This window comes from Oryzias latipes, chromosome 3, assembly GCF_053564925.1.
Source record: "Oryzias latipes strain Hd-rR chromosome 3, Olatipes_Hd-rR_3.1".
In the NCBI taxonomy this organism is placed as follows: domain Eukaryota; kingdom Metazoa; phylum Chordata; class Actinopteri; order Beloniformes; family Adrianichthyidae; genus Oryzias; species Oryzias latipes.
In genome coordinates, this window is record NC_136239.1 from 21,682,970 (window position 1) to 21,701,807 (window position 18,838).

Here is an 18,838-nt window from a genome sequence, read left to right on the forward strand (position 1 = left end):
CCCCCAAACTATCAGAACTGGTGCAGCTAAACCACACCCCATTACTGAAAAGCATACAGGACGATCTAACACGCTGGACCAACCTGCCTCTGTCCCTTATGGGTAAGGTAGCCACGGTTAAAATGAAAATCTTACCCAAAGTTAATTATCTCTTCTCAATGATTCCCACACAACCGCCATTAAAATGGTTCAAAACATTAGACTCATCCATATCAAGCTTTCTATGGAACAACAAACCTGCAAGAATTAGTCTAAAAACTTTAAAATCTGCAAAAAGCTGTGGAGGATTAGAACTACCTAATTTCCACAAATACTTTCTTGCAAATAGATTACAATATATCTTAAAATGGTTAAAAAATAATCCAGAAACCAACTCATGGTTAGACTTGGAACAGGTGTTATGTGGAAAGATCAACCTGTCACAGCTACCATTTATTAGCCAAACAGTTAAAAAACAGGATTGTTTCAAAAGCATTAATATAAATGCCACCTTAACAGCCTGGTGGGAATTTCTCAAAATATCAAAATCATCAATTCAACCGTGCAAAATGACACCCATCTGGAACAACCCGGACATCCTTATTAACAAAAAAATGATTCACTTCCCAGCTTGGCAAGCAGGGGGCATAAAACAACTAGAGCACGTAATTATTGATAGAAGATTCATAACCCCCCAGGAACTTCAAGACAAACATGGAATAAATAACTTCTTGGAATATCAGCAACTTAAATCAAGTATTACTAAAAAGTATAAAATTAAAGACGACGATTTAAAGCTACCAGATGTAGTTACCACTCTGATTAATTTTTCAATGAATAGAACTCTCTCCAAAATATACAAACTTTTATGTAATTTAGATAACAATATTGCCCTTCCAACAAAAAAATGGGATGCAGATTTGAGCATCAGCACAGATGAAAGCTTCTGGTCAGAACTTTGTCTAAACACCTTTAAACTGACAAAAAGTCCAAATCTGCAGCTAATCCATCTCAAAACTCTTCACAGAATTTACTACACTGGACAGAGGATGTTCAAGATGGGTCTCAGTAACTCAGACATTTGCGAGCACTGTGATAATAATCTACCCGACAGCTACATGCACGCACTGTGGTTCTGCACTCCTGTCCAGGCTCTCTGGTAGCAGGTATGTGCCGATTTATCAGTCTGGCTTAAGGTCTCAATCACTGCCTCACCGTCACTTTGTGTGCTTGGTGACATGAGTGCCATCGATATAGAAGAAGGATTAGCATCTATCATTTTCATAACTCTTTGTATTGCCAAAAAAACTATTTTAATAAATTGGAAAAACAAGAAAAATATAAACATAAGTCAACACAGAAATCTGCTGTTTGATCATATCAGCTTGGAAAAAATGTCAGCCCAAAGCTCAAGTAACTTTGAAAGAATTCAGTCTCTCTGGTCTCCTGTGGTTGACTCCATGACTTAGGGGGTGGAGGGCTTGGTCGTCGCTGCTCCTTGCCCTTCTGCCGTGGTTTGGGGTGGGGGTCGGGGCTTCCGGTGCCTGGCGGGGGCGGTGGGGGGCTCCGTTGGTCGGGGGGTCGGGTCCGGTGCCTGGGTGGGGCGGGCTGGGGCGCTGCGTGGTCCTCTGGGCTTGGGTGTGGGGGTGCGTGGTGGGGGGGTGGGGTGGTGGTCTGGCTTGGCTTGGAGGGGTGGTCCCTTTGCCTGTGCTGGGGGGGGTTGGCGGGGGGCCCTGCTCGGGTGGGGGGGGCCCAGCGGCACCGGATGGGCTGCCCATCTGCACCTGGGGCTGGGATCGGCCCTTCCCTGGCTCTGGGACGGGACGGGACAACCCTCTCGGGGCCCCCGGTCGCTCTGGGTGTCACCCGCTTCGGCTGCGGGGTCTGGGGTGGGGTGGGGTGGGGGGCTTGTCGGCCCTGTCCTGTGGGGGGGCGTTCTGGGGGGGAGGGGGGGCCCATTATTAGTACGGGTCGGGGGGGCTAGCGGGTCGGGGTCTCCGCTGAGGCAATCAGTGGTTGCCTCGGCCGGTTGGCCTCCTCGGTCCCGTCGAGGCCTGACCAGAGCTCTTCTAGGGCCGGCGTCTGGGGGTGGGGGCCTGGGCTTGCTCCGGGGGGGGGCGACGCTTTCTGGCTCCTTTCTCTCTGTGTGGGGTGGGTGGTGCCGGGCCTGGGGTGTCGGCGCCTCCGGGGGTGGGCTCCTGGGCTGGGTGGCCCTGGCCCCTTTGCTGGGGGTGGGCTGGGGGACGGCTGTTTGACCACCAGGGGACAGTCTACCAGCTGTCCCCAACTTACCCCCTTCCTTATATAACCTCATATTAGGGTGAGGGGGTGGGGGGTCTAGCCTGCGATGCGCCTTGGGGGGGGGCTACTTGGGAGTGGCCCCCCTCCTATGGTTGCAGTATGGAGTGGGCCCCCCCTCTTTCGGTTTTATTTGCACCTTAGACATGTAGGGTCCTTGGTAGGGGGGGTGCTTGGACATCACTGCAAGCAAGCAGCAGATGTCCTCCTGGCACCCTACCCGCCAATTTTAACCGCACCTTAGACATTTAGGGCCCCTTGGTGTGGAGGGTGAGGGGACATCACTGTGAGTAATCAGGAGATGTCCCCTTAGTGCCTTACTCGCCAATTTTAACTGCACCCCCCTTAGTACACACACCCCTCCCCCTTCAATATATACATTCAAACATAAACACACACACATGCACACAAACACCCTCTCAAACACCCATACACGCACACACATTTTACAAGGAAGGTGGGACCTGGGTCCATCTGTCCCCTACCCCTTCCCTGGTGGGGGATGCGGGCCCCTTGGCGATGGCGGCCGTGTCCCTTGGGTGCCGGCTCCCTGGGCCCGGCGGTGCTCTCTCCGGACGGTGGGGGGGTTCATATTACACCTGAGCCGGGGGTGTTCGTGTCCCTGGGGGGTGGGTCCTGGTCCTTGCCCCTGGGCGCTGGGCCCCGCCAAACTTCCAACATGGCCGAGCCTGGTCGGGCCATATTTATAACATCCCTTGTGGGCCGCCCTTTTTTCCCCGGGGTTCCCCCCTCCTGGGCGGGGGCGGCGGGCCCCTGCCTTGCTCCTACCTGGACCAACCGTGGGCCGGGTGGGTGGCTGCCTGGAGTGCGGAGCGGGTCTCCCTTGGGGGGTCCTGGCTCGTACCTGGGGTCGGGGCGGGGGGATGCCCGGAACTCCTGGGTGGTGGTGGGGTGCTCGTCTGGGGCTGTGGGCGTCCCTCTCCGGTGGGGCCCTGCGTTGGGCTCTTCCGGCGCGGCGGGGGGCTGCTTTCCTGGCTGGGCTGGGGCGGCGCTCTCTTTCCCTCTGCGCCTCCCTGCTCTCTGGCTCTGGGGGCCTCGCGGCGGTCCTGCTGGCCCTGGCCTGGGTGGCGGTCTTGGTCGCCCGGGGGGCGGTTGTTCCCTACCTGTTCCCGTGTGGCGTTGGGGGAATTCCGGCTGCCGCTACTGCTGCGGCGGGGGTATGGGTGTGGGGGTGGCTGGGCGCTCCTCCTCCTTCTTTTCACATTCCACCATCCATTTTAGAAGAACATAAACACTCACCTGAGCACAGGTGTTAGCTCACCTTTGCACTAATAGTTTGCATGATTGAATGAATGAAAGATTTCACACTAGTTGGTTTAAAGGCATAGGTATGCGTTCGTGAACACTATCTGTTTTGTGTGCATGTTGACATGTGGACATTTTTGCGGCTAGCAGGTGTGTTGATAATATTTGAGTGTGTGTGAACAGGCCCCGCCCTTTTTGTACTACATTTGAACCGTACCGTAACGATAAACAACCAGTAAACCTGTCTGCTCTATGCTGCTTCATGGTCTTACCCCCCTTCCCCTCCTATTATCACCCTCCTACCCCCCCCTCTCTCTAACGTCCCTCTCTTCTTCCCCTCTTTCCTTTTCCGTCCGGTCCAACACCAAAGATTTTCAAACATGATTGAAATTAATAAAGTTTGGCCTCAATTACAAAAGGGGTTTATTCAGACATACCTTTGGTTTGTCTGAAGATGAATAACCCCTCTTGTTAAAATAAAATATGTCCAACACAAGAGGCCCTCAGCTCTCATCTGTTTGCCTAGCTGTTGGACAGGACAAGTTAAAAAAAAAAAAAAAAAAAAAAAAAAAAAAAAGATCAGGAGGAGGACGATCAAATTCTCTTTCATGTTGGTTTTGGACTCATCTGCTGATCATGTCATCACCACGTTACGGGCCAAAGCTACATTTCTGATTGCTTGATGCAACATAAAGTTTTCACCAAAGTTAGGATATTTAAATTAGTGCATCCAAATATTTACCACAGGTCAGAATTTTCACCACGACAAGTTGTCACACCACCCAAAACGCGCTGCTACCATACCACTGCACCTGACGCTCATTTAGAGTTTGCATTCAATTTTTTTAAAATCTTATTTAGATTTCTGTACTGAGCATTCATGAGGTAACAGTGGAGTGGAATGACTCATTTTCTACTGAAAAAAAACCCTCAGAGGCAGATTCAGACATGGCTGAAGTCAAAACCTGACTTCTGCTTGCAGGTGCTGCAGTGTATGTGTTTGGGATCAGTGGGAACAGCTTATAAAGTATCGTTCTTTCTTTAGTCTTTTGACCTAAACTTTGACAACGCAAATAGCAATTACTCCCTTATGATATTCATATCAATCATTCAGCGTGAGATCTTGCAGCACACCCTGTCTCCATGGTATTGCAATTTACATGGACCTGCTCTTCTTAAAACAATGCTAGTGTGTCTGACTCCCTAAAAAGAGATCTGTTTTTGGAACACAGACCTAATCTGGGACATTTGGTGTCACACTAGTTTTTTAGCTTTATAGTAGTAATTATGAGCTAAATAGACACTTTAGGGATTTTATCATGATATTTAGCAAATGCAAAGCTTGGACGAACCTTCAAAAAACCGACTTCATTAACTTTCCGATCATGTCCAGGGTTTTCCCTATCTGCCCTTCTTTGCTCTGCATGCTGACCCGCCACTGACCTAGCCTGACCTCATCTCTGTCTTTGCCAGTTGCTGCATCATGCCCTTTTACCTTTAATTCTCCCAAGACATCCCTGGAAGCCCTTTCTCAGGGTTAAGAGCGTGTTGTGGGAAGATATAGAAATAGATTAGACAGGACTATTGTTTTCTCCAAACTAAATGAAGATAGGATTCAAACAGATGGCTTTGAGGGTCTGAGCACACAGAAGGAAATCAGCCATTAAACGGGAAAGATGTTTAAAGGAGAATGCTGATGTGGGAAGAACCTGATTACCGTTTTTCTCTATGGTGCAATTAGCAACACTCTTCTCTATTTGGAAAAAAAAAGTAACTGGCAGTTGATTTATACTGACATAAATACTGTATAACAGCTTTGTAGGTTTATTTTATCTCATTCAACTTCAAAAATATTTGAGTTCAAATGAGTGTTACCATCATACAGCTATGTATTAGACTGGAGGTATTGGTTGTAAAATGGAAATTATTAATTTCAAAAAAGGAAATTTTATTTTATTTTTTTCTAATTTGCCAATAACAAAGCAGTGGTGAAGCTGAGCAGGGCAGTAGATTCAAACATGCATTGCAGACCTAAGAAGACTTCAGTTTTATAAAGAAAGACAAGATGGACGTAGATCTAGTCACCTGCAAGTGGCCCATCCAGCGTATTTCCTACGTAACAAATAAGCTCTTTGTCAAACAACAATTTTTTTTCTGTTTGCTGCTGATCAATCAATCAATTGCCTCTATATCTTTCGCGGATAAAAAGGCTTTTTTTGGCATTTGTTACTTTCTCTCGCACAATTTTGAAAGGCAGTTTTAGACATATACCATAGTTAAACTCTGACATCCCATTATCAATACGAAGAACTACATTTCTATCAAATAAAATGGCAAAAAAATCCTATTACCCCAACTGCGTCCAAAAAAAATTTTTTTTAAAAATCACAGTTGAATTATGCTGGACTTTAAGTTTTTTCACTTTCTGACTGAAGGACTTAAAAAAAGTGTTCATCAGCTATATCTAAGTAGTACTCTGAGGTCCAGGCTGTTTCTTTGAAAGCGTTGGCCATGTCACCTGTATCAATTTGCCATTCTCTGACTTATGATGTTGCCTACACCAGGACAGGGAAACTTAGGAGGCACAAAGACAACCCAGACCTCAAATGCTGAGTGGGATGACGTTTTTTTTTTCTCTGCCCACATGAGGCCTCTCATGATTTTAACATTTTATTTACTTTTAATAATGTTACAACATGGTGTCCAGGTAGACGACGTTATTGCTCTCACTACACACCTGTGCATCACTCGTTGAGTTGTGTTTGTGCCATCCAACATTGCTTTCTTCGTGTTTGTCAGTGCTGCACAAGCCATCAATACAAAGGAATTACGGGCACTATAATACCAGACAGCATTTTAGCTTTTAAGTTCAGCCTGACAAAGTAAGTGGGTACTATGAGCCAGTTTCTCAACGATATGCAATAAAGAATATGTGTGAACATTATTTTAACTGTTCAACAACACACTTCAAAAGCATCAAATCAAAGAGGATCATCCCCAAATCACACATTTTGAACTTGATTTTAGTTTCATCCAAAGTCGCCGGCTGAAGCAGCTAAGTGAGATACTATCCTCACTCTCTGCAGGTGAACAGGGAGTCGTGAGCTGCAAGGCTCCAGCAGAGGGTGAGTGTTGAGGGGCAGAAGATAACTGAGACTTGACTGCAGAAGATGAGTTTTTCGTTCAGCTGATCCAGATCCAGATGAAGGGTTCCCAGCAGGCGGTCTGGAAACACGGAAGAGACTTGGGAGTGATCGTTAGCTGTACCAAACATGAAAGGCTGGAACATCACTGTGGGGCACAAGAGATGATCTGGCAAGGCAAGTGAGTCAGAAGTCCACTTATGAAAATAATTCAGTTACGTGAAATCAAAAGGCAATTATTCAGAACCACATCTGTCTTTGGTGGGAAACTATTGTTATTGTTACTTTTGTTGTTCCAATTGGATTTAACTATTACAAATGGAAAATAAATTGATTGATTTAATCTATTGATGGATTTCTTCTTCAGTATTACATAAAAATTTAAAGATATGGTCTCGTTATGGTCACATACATGCTATTTTTGTCCATAAGGCACAACAAAAAAATAAAAGCAAAAAAATATTGTAGCAGCATGGGAAAAAGCCAAAGATGGCCAAAATATTAGGACTAGCACAGGTTGAACGCAGAGCATAGTGCTGATTTGTCGTTACCAAGATGAAAAAAACAAGAAAAATGAATTCTTGGTTCATCAGGCTTAGAACATGTCCTTCAGTTAGCATTAGCCACACACAATCCTATGCTGTCCACATTAACCACGGCCACTTCAAATGTCTGACTGATCATCGTACAATTGTTCCCAGACAAGCTATGTATAAAGGATCTCTACAGGTGATGTGCAGGAAAACAATCTGACTCCACGGATGGAGCCATGAGAAATATATTCTATCACTTTTCAGCTAAAGAGCAGACGGCCATCAAAAAGCTCACCAAGCCGATGGTTTTTATTAGACATGCACCCGTACAGAGCATCTTGTATATCCGCTCTCCCTTTTTTTCAATAGCTCTTCCTCTGCACATTCAGTCTCACACAGTCCCAAACTTATATTTTTTTATACATGTCCTCCATCATGAGAAAAATACCACAAAAGTAAATCTTTAAGTAAAAATATCCTGGCTGAGTCATGATATGTTTCTCATCACATATATTTCTTTAAGTCTGCATTAATGTACTAGTTTGACCTGTTTTTACTGTGTTTTGTTGCTGCCTCCAATGCAGCTTTTCTCCAACCACGCCTTCCCCCACATCCATTTCTTAGTCTGTCTTCTACAGCCCCCACGTTTGCTACATGAACGGCTTCACCTTTTCAGTCGTGTTGATCATAATCCCAGCTAATGCTTTTAGTCACTGTGATGATATTACTGGGGAGAGCCTAAAACAAAACCAAAAAGCATCCATGTGGGATGCAGGTGGAGTTTCTCAAATTGTCTCGGTGCAGCACACACACACACAGACACTGCACTCCCTTTGAGCCCGTGCAGACAGGAGACCTGCACATGCTCATCAGCGGGTGTGAATATACATTTCTCAGGAATTTGAGGAAAAAACTCATCCAGACACACAATTGTCTGCCCGTGTGCAGATGGGTGCATCAGTGTGGGTATGTTATGTGTTTGTATTTTGATTCTAACATGAAAAGGCACTTCCACACCCATATATTACATTCTAAAAATAAAGTCATGACGTCAAAGAACAGTTATTTCAGTTGGTCAGCTAACATTTTCCCTCCCCTCTCAAAACACACTCAATATCTGAACAACTTTCAGACCTGGAACACAAAAAAAGTACACACTGTTCTTTTTAGTAAGCTTGCATCACTTGATATAAATATTTAGCACCTTTTTTGCCTCAATAATCCTTCAAAGCATTGAGACAATACGGTTTTTAAATATTTTGCCTCCACAAATTTATCATTCAAGACAAAACCCATAAAAGCAGATTCATGTTTGTTTTTTTAACAGTTAGTTCATCTTCATGTTTTCTGACATATTGAAAAATGTACACTTGTGCCTCTTTTGGTTTACAAGAAGGCTGAAGTGTGGAAACAAGTTTAGGATTGTTGCCTTGATAAGTATTCACATCACATATAACTCTCTGCAGTGAAGCTTAGATATGAGTCATAGTCTAGAATGGTAGGAGGGCACATTAACAGGCTGACTTTTTATCCGCTTGAAAACAAATGTCTTCCATGACAAGAAGAACAGCATAGCACTGATGGCTCCAAAATATTTTTTTTTAAAGAAAATTACAAATAAAGCAAAACTGACTTTATCAGTGAAAAATTCTGATTTTTAAGGAATTTAGGATTTTTTTCTTCCCCAGTAGCTGCAGAGGGATATAGGAGTGTGACTTTGTCATGTTAAGTGTGTAAGATAAATGACTTCTTACTTCATCTGCACATTTTGGTTATTTTATTTGCAAGCTGTGGTGACTTCATTTTGACGTGTTAGCCAGCAAAGCAGCCGTTACCCCCAGACACTCCAGGAATATTTGCCCCAGCTAATGAAAACACAACTCTGCCTGCAAAAGTTGACTTGCTGATTTTCGAGTCAAAAATGGGCTGCATGCCGTCGTATGGCCCCTTCATATCTGTGACAGGGGTTAAGAATTAAGTTAACAATTAAGTGAAGACCGTCAGCCTTTCTGTGTGCACCGCTCTCGTTCTTTCCATGAACAAAAGCCAGGAACTCCTTGAGTTCAGACAAAAGCACTTGGTGCCCTTTGGATGGAAGGATTAGGTGAACTGGCATGTCATGGTAGGAATAACACGTCAATGTAAGGGTGGGGTCATAGGATAGCACAAGGGTTAAGACAAGCTGGTCAACGTTCACACCTGCTGCCTGCTTCAAGAAATGAGATTTTTCTGCCACCAAGAAAAAAAGGGATCATATTGTTCAGGATGGAAAACAAAAATGAAAACAAATACTTCTGGGTTCACATTTTACCCAAAACAACAATATGTCTTGACTAAAAAAAATAAAATAAAATAAAATAAAACACTTTTTTTTGTTTTATTTGCTTGTAAAATAAAACTAGATGGAGAAAGGTCTGCCAGTCAGCTACAGAGGTTGAGGAATATTGATAAAATGTATTTGTTCCAGGGAGCTAATAGCTCATAAATCCACCTTGAGATGGGATAACTTAAAGTAAGTGGTTTCCCTTTAAGATTGAAAGTTGACACGTCAAAATTGGAGATTATTTTGCATTTTATTCAGCACTATTTTGGCAGTTTATTCTTATTTGATTCCTATACATGCTACCTCCAGACCACCTGCTAGGCTGAGCCTCTAGCATGAAGCTTGATGCAAAATTTGCATAAATCTATGCTTTTAGAAATGCCTGTGTGACTCATTATTGTTTTCATTTTGGAGACGGCGCAGCATCAAACTCCAACTAGAACTCATTTACCCTTTAAAAGCCATAGGGTGGCTCTCATCATTACCCACATATTTTATTTTGTGGGCAACAAAACTACTTGGTGTCTCGGGTTGAGAGAGGTGTTTTCTCTCCCCCTCTTTGTGTATGGGCCTGTGTTTTCAAATGCAAAAAACCCCACAAAAATCAACTACTAAACCTCCTATTTGCTTAAGCTAAAGTTCCGATCTGGCTCACTATGCAGTCATGCAATTTCTGTGGAGAGTGTTGATGTTCAACAGATGGGTTTTACAACAGATGGGTTTTACACTTTTAGGATTTCGGTTACGCGTGGAGTTTGCTTATTTTAAATTAACCAACAAGCAGGGGAGTTTGCACAAACGTGGGCTGTAGATAAAGTCCTGTGCCATGTCAATGCTGAAGGGGAAGTCATTTTTTCTTTGACCCTCCGTGCTCACACTGTATTTATTTGATTACTGTCTTGTCCTTTTTCCACCACTCCAGTATTTTTGTACCTAAGGTCATTTATGTGGATAGTCCAATGAAGGGCATTTTAAAAACAATCAAATCATATTTTATCTTATTTTAACATTATTTTTGAGCCTATTTTTATACGTGCAAACGTTTTTTGGATTGCATTGTTTGTAATCAGTGTTGTTGCCATTTTTTTAAATACATTTTTAAATATCCATGTCAAACTTTGGTTAAACATTTGCCACAAAAGGAGTATTATATTTTAAATATTTTCACAAATGCTGTTTACATTTTTCATAATAACATTTTAAAACCTTTTTTGAAGGAAATTGCATCTGAAAACATACAAAACGTATATGTCTGTGCAGGTCTGTTTTCTTCCCAGTGGTTCATGTCTGTCATCATTCGTATTTCAACAGATCTTTTGTCATGTTTAACAAGCTAGCTCCTTCCATCTCCCTCAACAGTCACAACTTTGGGACTTGAAAACTCAAGCTTTGCAAACCTCTGTGTTAGTTGCATTATAAAAACACTTGGACGTGATGGAAAAGTTATGACATGTTCTGATGTAAATATATAACTCAATGGCAATAAATAGAAAGATCAGAAATAAATACCATACAAAAACAAAAATGAAATAGTACTGTAAAGCAAGTGACCAAACTGCACAGGTCCAAAATGAGTAGAGCAAAAAAGACAATGGAAATCAGAGAGAAGAAAGAAACAAAAACAAATGAAAACAGAACTAAAGATCACACTTCTCTGATTACAAAAGAACTCATGAATAAATATGAAAAAAATTTGGGGGTCAAATTTTGCCTGGTGTTATTATGTGCAAATGTTGCCCAACTGGAATGTCATTTAGTTGTTACCAAAATTGTAAATTTTTGGTCTCAGCTTTGAGGAGCCGTTCTGGTTTCTTCTGTCAGTGTTGATCTGCCCTGTTTTGGAGAAGGTTCTCTCAGGTTCCTGTGCAGGTTGGCTGTGGAGCCGGAACTATTTTCCTGCAGACTCTACACTCTTCCTTTGTCTCTCTCTCTATCTCCCTCATACACGGTTCATGTGTGTAACGCCCCCCCCCCCCCCCCCCCCCCGCCGCCAGCACGAGCGCACTCAGCGCAACCACGCATCCCCACCATACGAAATATATGTATTTCTATGGTGCAAACTAATGTACTTGAAGAGAAAAAAAGTTAGGTTGAAAGAAAGGTTTTTAAAAAACACGCTCCCAGAAACGAGCCGGCTCTGAGAGTCGTTTCATTTGCAACCAACCAAATACTGCTTCACAATGGCTGGGATAGGCTCCAGGAACCCCGCGACATTGAAAAGGAGGGTTCAGAACCTGATGAATTTATGCAAATATTATATATTATAATTAATTATATTATTTTGAACACCATTATTGCTTGTCTATCAACACTCTGACCTGTCACAACTCTGTGGTTTGTGATGTTTGCTTAACACTAATCAACAATCAGGCAGCAATCTTACACAGATGACTCTAGAACACAATTTCAGCTTTCATTTCAGTTAACTCAAGAAAAAAGAAGGTAAGGTTTTGTCTGCCAGAATGATGTAAATAAACATATTGACATCTTAAAGTATTAAAGTTAAGATCAAGTTGAATATAAATTTATTTTCCATATTTTGCTGGAATCTCTTAACTTTTTTCTCATTTAAGTTAAGAGATTATTTAGAGCAGGGGAGTAATTCTTAGACTGTCAAAACACAGAATTTTTGTGACACACTTTCTATTGTAAATACTACTTTGTTCTCATGAGGAAAATCCCTGTGGGGAAGATCCGAGATTCAAATACAGAGTAAGAATTTGAGTTTCATTCCTTCACTGTTTTTTAAGTGGGGTGCTTTTATAAATGGATGATTAACAGTAACACTTATTAGTTGGCATACTCAGGACAAATGCTGGGATTGGTTTTCCAAAACAGTAACAACAGCATCCCTTTGGACAGTAACAAGCCCAACCCTGAAAATGCTTCAGATTCCAGAGTGTCCATGTGCAAGAACTTCAGGTGCTTTGATGAAGAGGAACTGTTTCCTTTTGGAGAACAAAGAAGGAGCTCTGCTGTGTACTTATCCTGCCTTTGTTGAGTCTGCCACATTTTGGTGACACAGAAAAATGTAAATATTGAAACTGGTCCTGAAATGCCGTGGTCGTAGGAGTCAATGAATCAAACACGACTCGCCAAGTCTGGCGGCTTCAAGGCTCAACCTTAGTCATTTGTCTTTGATATTAATTATATTTATCATCTGATAAAGATGCTTTTCTGTGAATGTAAATGTTTTAACTAAAGAAACCATACTTAAGTGGTGACACACAAGTCAGTGAGGCCTCTCAGAGCGGATACCTCATGTCAGGTCAGGTGGGTCAGAACATCATAGAACATCAACATGTGTTTCAGTGACTTTAGTTAAACCGTGTGTCAGACTGACTTCATAAACCTCGTGACTTTTCCTGTAATGTAAACAGATTCCTGGCACATCCAAGATGTGTCCTCAACATACAGATACTGCTGTTTTCTTCATTTCCCCCTTTTTTGGATAAGTGACCCGCAAGTTGCCTCATTTACAGAACCTGATCTCTCTACAACGACAAATCAGGCAGACAGCTTGTGAACGTGACTGGAGTAGATATTCCCAGACTGTGAATGACACAAGGTGCTTGTAGCTACAGCAGGAGAGGAAGTAATAACTCCTAATGTTGGGGCACTTGGGAGATGCACGAGGTCTCATTATCTCCCTAAACGCTTGAGGCTTTCCGTTGTCCTCACCTTACACCCACCACTGACCTATGACTCACAAACCCCTTACATCCTCATAGTAAACCATTATTACATTACCTTAATCGCAAAGTGCCATGTTGAAAGGTTGGAGGGTGAACCCTTGGCTCCTCGTCATTTATCATCTCCCCCTCTTCTTATGACACATACACAAATTGCATCCTCTCTCTTAGGGAGAATACCGCACATGCTGTGCATTCCTGCCGGGTGATAAATGAAAAGAACCAGGTCACTTTTGTTTGGATTTACCGGATGGGGGTGTTTATCTACAAGAATACATGACTAAATGCCGGCATGTTCAGACACTGATGTAACCTCATTCGCAGCGTCAACAGAGGGATTTCTGAAGAACGGTATGTTTCTGCACATTAAAGTGTTATTAATACATGTCTTTAGACTTAAATGTGAAGCTTTTGACCTTTCATAAAAGTCAAATCCACGACAAAGCCAAAGAGAACTCACAAAAACCTCTTTTTACTGTAAAAAGAAATTGCACATTACATAAAGCACCTTGGATCAAATAATTATGGTCTTGTCCTTGGAATTTAATATTATTTATTTTTTTATTTTTTTAAAGAAGCCATTTCCCTTAACACAGTTTTGTTGTTTTTAAAACAAGAAGTGTCTCTGTTGAAGCTGCCAGATTAAGTGCAAATGCCAGCCAGATTTAAATACAACCAAAGAGCAAGTTTAATTTAGCTTTAATTCAAATCTATCTTTATCTATAAACAACTTTTCCTGCAACACCTGAAAGTGCTTTAGAATTTAAATAAATAAAAAAATTAAGAAATAAAGAAATAAATACAAATAGTGATCTTAATAAAAGACCCCAACATAAATTCACGTTGTAAAAAACTAACAAAGATTCAGATTTAAACATTGATTAAAAAAGCATTTATAGATACACTTACATTGAAATTGTAAAGGATTGTAATAAAAAAAGAAAGGATTACCGGTATATAATAAATTCTGTTACATGCACATTTTAAAAAGATAAAAATGAGTTTGACAGACTCAGTTTCTAACTTTCTTTGTGTCTTTGTATAAAGTTTTAGTCAATTATATGTTTTTTAAGTTTAAGAGTCAAGTTTATGTGTATATAAAATATATCATATATAAAAATAGGCACTATAGCTAATGGAAACTGAGCTCACCTCTATTAATTATACTTGATTAAAAAAGACCTGTGAGTCACTACATTCTGCTCACTTATTAATATTGATGTGATGAAGGAGGAACTAAAAAAGATTGAATTATTGCGTGGGAAGCTGGTGTTTTCACGTTGCCTCTGTAACCCAATCAAAATCTTGGTAGAAATAGTATGAAAACTGCTTTTTTGTCATTAAAATGAGTGCCTAGTATGTTTTCTTTTAGCATAAATACATTGGGGGAAAAATTCTAGAATAGATGTATTTTCTTTATTACGCAAGACTTATTATTATTACGCAAAAATATGTGAGGACTATTTGTGCATCCATATATCCTTTCAAAATGCTGATCCTTCTTTTGACAGATAGATTCTTATCCAAATTATGTGCTAACATTGTAACCTTTAAAACTGTTTCAAAAATGTTTCCAAATCCATAAATAAATTAGAAAAATACAACTAATCTGTAATTTGACATAATTTAACATGCTCATCTCTGTGGTTTAAAACTAATATTTTAAGTCTTTTGTTTTAAGTTAATACATTTAAAAAAAAATCTGACAGGATAATTGCAGATCTGCCAGACTATTGCAAGAATTTATCATTTTTAAGGGACAAACTCGCTCTCCCAGAGGTTAACACAACTGTGTAGAAATCCGTGTTCAGACCGTCATGTAGAGGAACTCTGGGAGTCGAAGCAGTAAATAATAAATAAATGTAAATGTTGCAATAAAATAAACAACAGTTTAATGAATTAAACATGAAACATAATCAGGTTAATCAGATAGTCAACAGGATCTTTTGCTGTGTGTTTAACATCATCTGGGGATGGACGAGCCGTGGAGAGTTATCATGAGTTTAAAGGCTTGTTTATTTTTCTTTGCCTGTGTGCTGCGTGTAAGTGCCCAACATCAGCACCTGAACGGATGCTGCTGGAGGTGATAGCCCATTTGGGAAGATTTTTTTAGCAAACGCTACGATCCTGATGGTGGCAATGTAGAAATCTTTGAGAATTTTGATTAACAGAAACACAATTACTTCAGTGGTTGTAATTATTTGAATTAGTGAGAAAAAAGTGTTGTTTTATGAAAAAATCAGCAGAACAAAACAACCAACAATCTCAGGGCCGACTGAGTGGCACGACATTGTGTGTGTTCCCTTGAACCATAGGTTTTTCTCAGCCAGAGGCCACAGACTCCACATTTCTTATTTCTGATTCACACTTCAGCTGATGACTCATCCCCTCTGCCTTATTACAGGGAGAAGCACTCACTCTCTGTCGAACTTCAATGCGCACACCTTACAACAAAATGGAGATGCAGATCCAGAAGGTAAAAGCCTGCGAGAAGCTAATTGCATGCTGCTGACATCACAGAGGGATGCCACTGATTGGGTAAATGCTAACAGACGTTTTTAGTGAAAGCAGGGAGAGCATACGGCTGACAGAAGAAATTAGGCTTTAGAACCGCCGGATGAGTGAACAAAGAGCTGGAAAAAATATAGGGGTGGTTATTTTTGGCCTGTTGATTATCCTGTTCGGATCAAAACTGAGAGGGAATGTTGTGGAAAGCCAGAGGTGTTCCCAGAATCAAAGCTGTGCTGTTGTCTTTGCCAAACGCTGGAGGTGAGACACACCCTCTGTTTATGTCGCGCTGCTGTCACATCTCTCATCAGATCGAAACTAAAAATACTTTCAAAATTGAAATTTTCATATTTGGAAGCATTAATAAACAGTAATAAAACTTTATTTTTGATATAGCTGGTGGGTGTCCCATGACCAATACTTATTACATAATATGTTCCTTTTTTTAAAACATAGAAGCAGTTAAAAAATTAATTAAAATTAAGACAAATCTTAAAATGCAGAAATTTCCACATTAAAGTCCCACTTTGATCGTCTTTGATCTATTTTAAAAGTGTTCTCAGTGGTTTTAATTAGAATTATGCTGTTTTTAGCCTAAATAAAAAAAAAAACTGCATAATTTTCTAGGACATAGCTTCTCTGGAGCAGCAGTAGTTCATTAGAAATGTACTTCTAAATTTTAGGTGGGACTGTTGATGCAGAGTAAGCCTGCCCCTGCTTCCTGACATCCATCTGTTTAATTTCTCTCTCCCCAGCTTACAGCTTCTCACACCCAGAACCTAACATTAGCCGTGCAACAAAAATGGCGATCAATATTGGAGCTATCCAGCCGTATAGTTTGGAGTCAGATACCATCTCAGAAGAAGGCCCACCGATTGTAGCCCTTACGTCACAGCATTTTTTTGTCTGCTCCTGATTCTCAATAAATAAATACTTAGAAAAACAATTTAAAACTATTTTTTTCATATATGTCCTCTGTCATGCCAAAAATGCCACAAGAGCAAGTTAAAAACACCAAAAACATGATTTTCATTGGAGTAGAATGACAACTTTTCACTATATGTATATTTTTTTCCCTGTGTGGTGGGATTAGCAGAAAAGAAGACACGCTCTTCATGTCTCATTATCTGATTTTCTCTGTTCTGCGTGTGTAATAGCCGGTTCGGCCACGTGTTGCCTCACATCAGTCCCTGTCTCTCCGCACTTTAGCATCGTAAAAGTGAGAGACTCTGACAGAAGTCCAAGGTGTTGCTTGAGGCAACCGAGAATTATCTCAAACCAAAGAAAACAACAATCTCTAGATAAAAAGAATACAGTCGTGTTTTCATCTGGCCTCCCCTGTGAGTGCAGTGGGTTGACTCTGCCTTTCAGTTCTAAATGTTTTGCCTGTGATGCTGGTGTTCTGCTGCAGAATCAAACAAGACGAGTGCAGGCTGAAGGCAGAGTCCTATAGCAAAAAAGTACACCAGTATGTACGCATACTCTCAAACGGGATTACAAGGTAATACTTCACATTTGATTATCTTTGTCCTGCATGCACTGGTGAATAGTCCATCAGTTGGATTGGCCCCAGCAACCCCATGACCCCCAAAGTAGAAAATAGATGATGGTTATTGTTTTTAACCAGGATCCATGTTTAAACTTTGTAAAGGCAGTTGAACGCTTCACTCTTCTCTGAAATGGGTTTCTGAATGAATTTGTCTTCCAAAAAAACAACATAAAGTAAAAATAAATTCAAAAAAATCAAAAATAAAAGGTTTAAGTAAAGCCATCGATTCTTATGTTAACAAATAAAAAGTTTGTTTAGCAAATAGTTGCACCTTTAAAATCTAAATAGAATTTTTTGTTCGTACTTTTAATAGCAACTTTGTTTAGTAACAGATGCCTGCTAATGATGTTGTCTTGGCAACAAGGGCACAGCATCTTTTTTTCCCTCTTAAATCCTAGAGGGCGTGAAGTTAAATACACAACTCTCAAGGAATAAAACTGTTGTTTGATGTGTCTCTCAATGTTTATTGCCTATTTTTGTCCCTCAACACAAATAATCATTTTTTTAAATGAAATGTTAAGATTGGCTGTCTGTATAGTGGTAAGTTTGTCAACTTGTTTTGAAGTTCTTGTTCCCTCTAGTGGCCGTAAATCAATAACTGCATCTTTGAGGAAAAATTAAAATCTCTGTGGTCACTGTAAAATTCCTGAAATTCCTGTCAAAACCTGCTTACTTCTCTGCATGCATGACTTACTGATGTTATAACTGGTCTGACACGACTTTTCAAATATACACATAACATACTGCAAACAGCCGCTTGCACAGACTGCATCTCCTCCATTACTGCATTCCCTTTATTTATCACCAGCACATGCATAGGAGCCATTATGTTTAATAATGCTCATTTTTCTCATCCTTTATGGTTTAATCAGTGTGTGTTGGCAGAAACCTAATAGCAAGGCCAGTGATGAGTCAGCCAGGCTGCAGATTTGGGAGCTGGAGGTGAGAATAACACTGAAGGGAGGAGGAAAGCAGGAACAGAAAAAAAACACAAGCAGAAAGGAAGGCAAGCAGAGTGAAATCAAATTTGATCTTACATTAAATTTAAAGACAGACTGTTACCTTAAATGGGACTTTGCAGCTCTCTGGAAAAAGAAAGGTTGTCATGTATATGAATGAGTTTTCAGCTCTTAGCTAGAATGAATTGAGCTTGATGAAAGGCACTTATATAGCATTTATATATACACATATAGATATATACATCTTTATAGTAAAGTAATCTGAGAATTCTTAAATGACATCATCCTTTAATTTAGAATCTCATCAAACGTTATTTTTTACATATTATTCAATGATTTGTCAAGTAAAATAAATTACTTTTTCTCTTTATTAGCTAGATGGGCAAACATTCCTTAAATGTGCTACTAAATGTGATTTTTTCTTAAATGCTAGTCCATGTCACACGGCCATGGGTACAATTTTCACAGGTTCATCACGAGTGACCCATGTTAAAATCACGGAAAAAGTAAAAATAAACCACCTAAAGAACACATAAATCAATGTAGAACATGGTCCGTGCGTGATTATCACGCTGTTTATATGCAATA

The 18,838-nt window shown here is 40.8% G+C and overlaps 1 long non-coding RNA gene across 1 annotated transcript; it reads left to right on the plus strand.

The window, feature by feature from the left end:
* The first annotated feature begins 6,729 nt into the window (after positions 1-6,729).
* Positions 6,730-16,634, plus strand: LOC144990963 (uncharacterized). The gene is made up of 3 exons (XR_013654850.1): positions 6,730-6,867; positions 15,639-15,710; positions 16,498-16,634. It is a non-coding gene; the product is annotated as an uncharacterized LOC144990963 (long non-coding RNA).
* Positions 16,635-18,838: the final 2,204 nt, after the last annotated feature.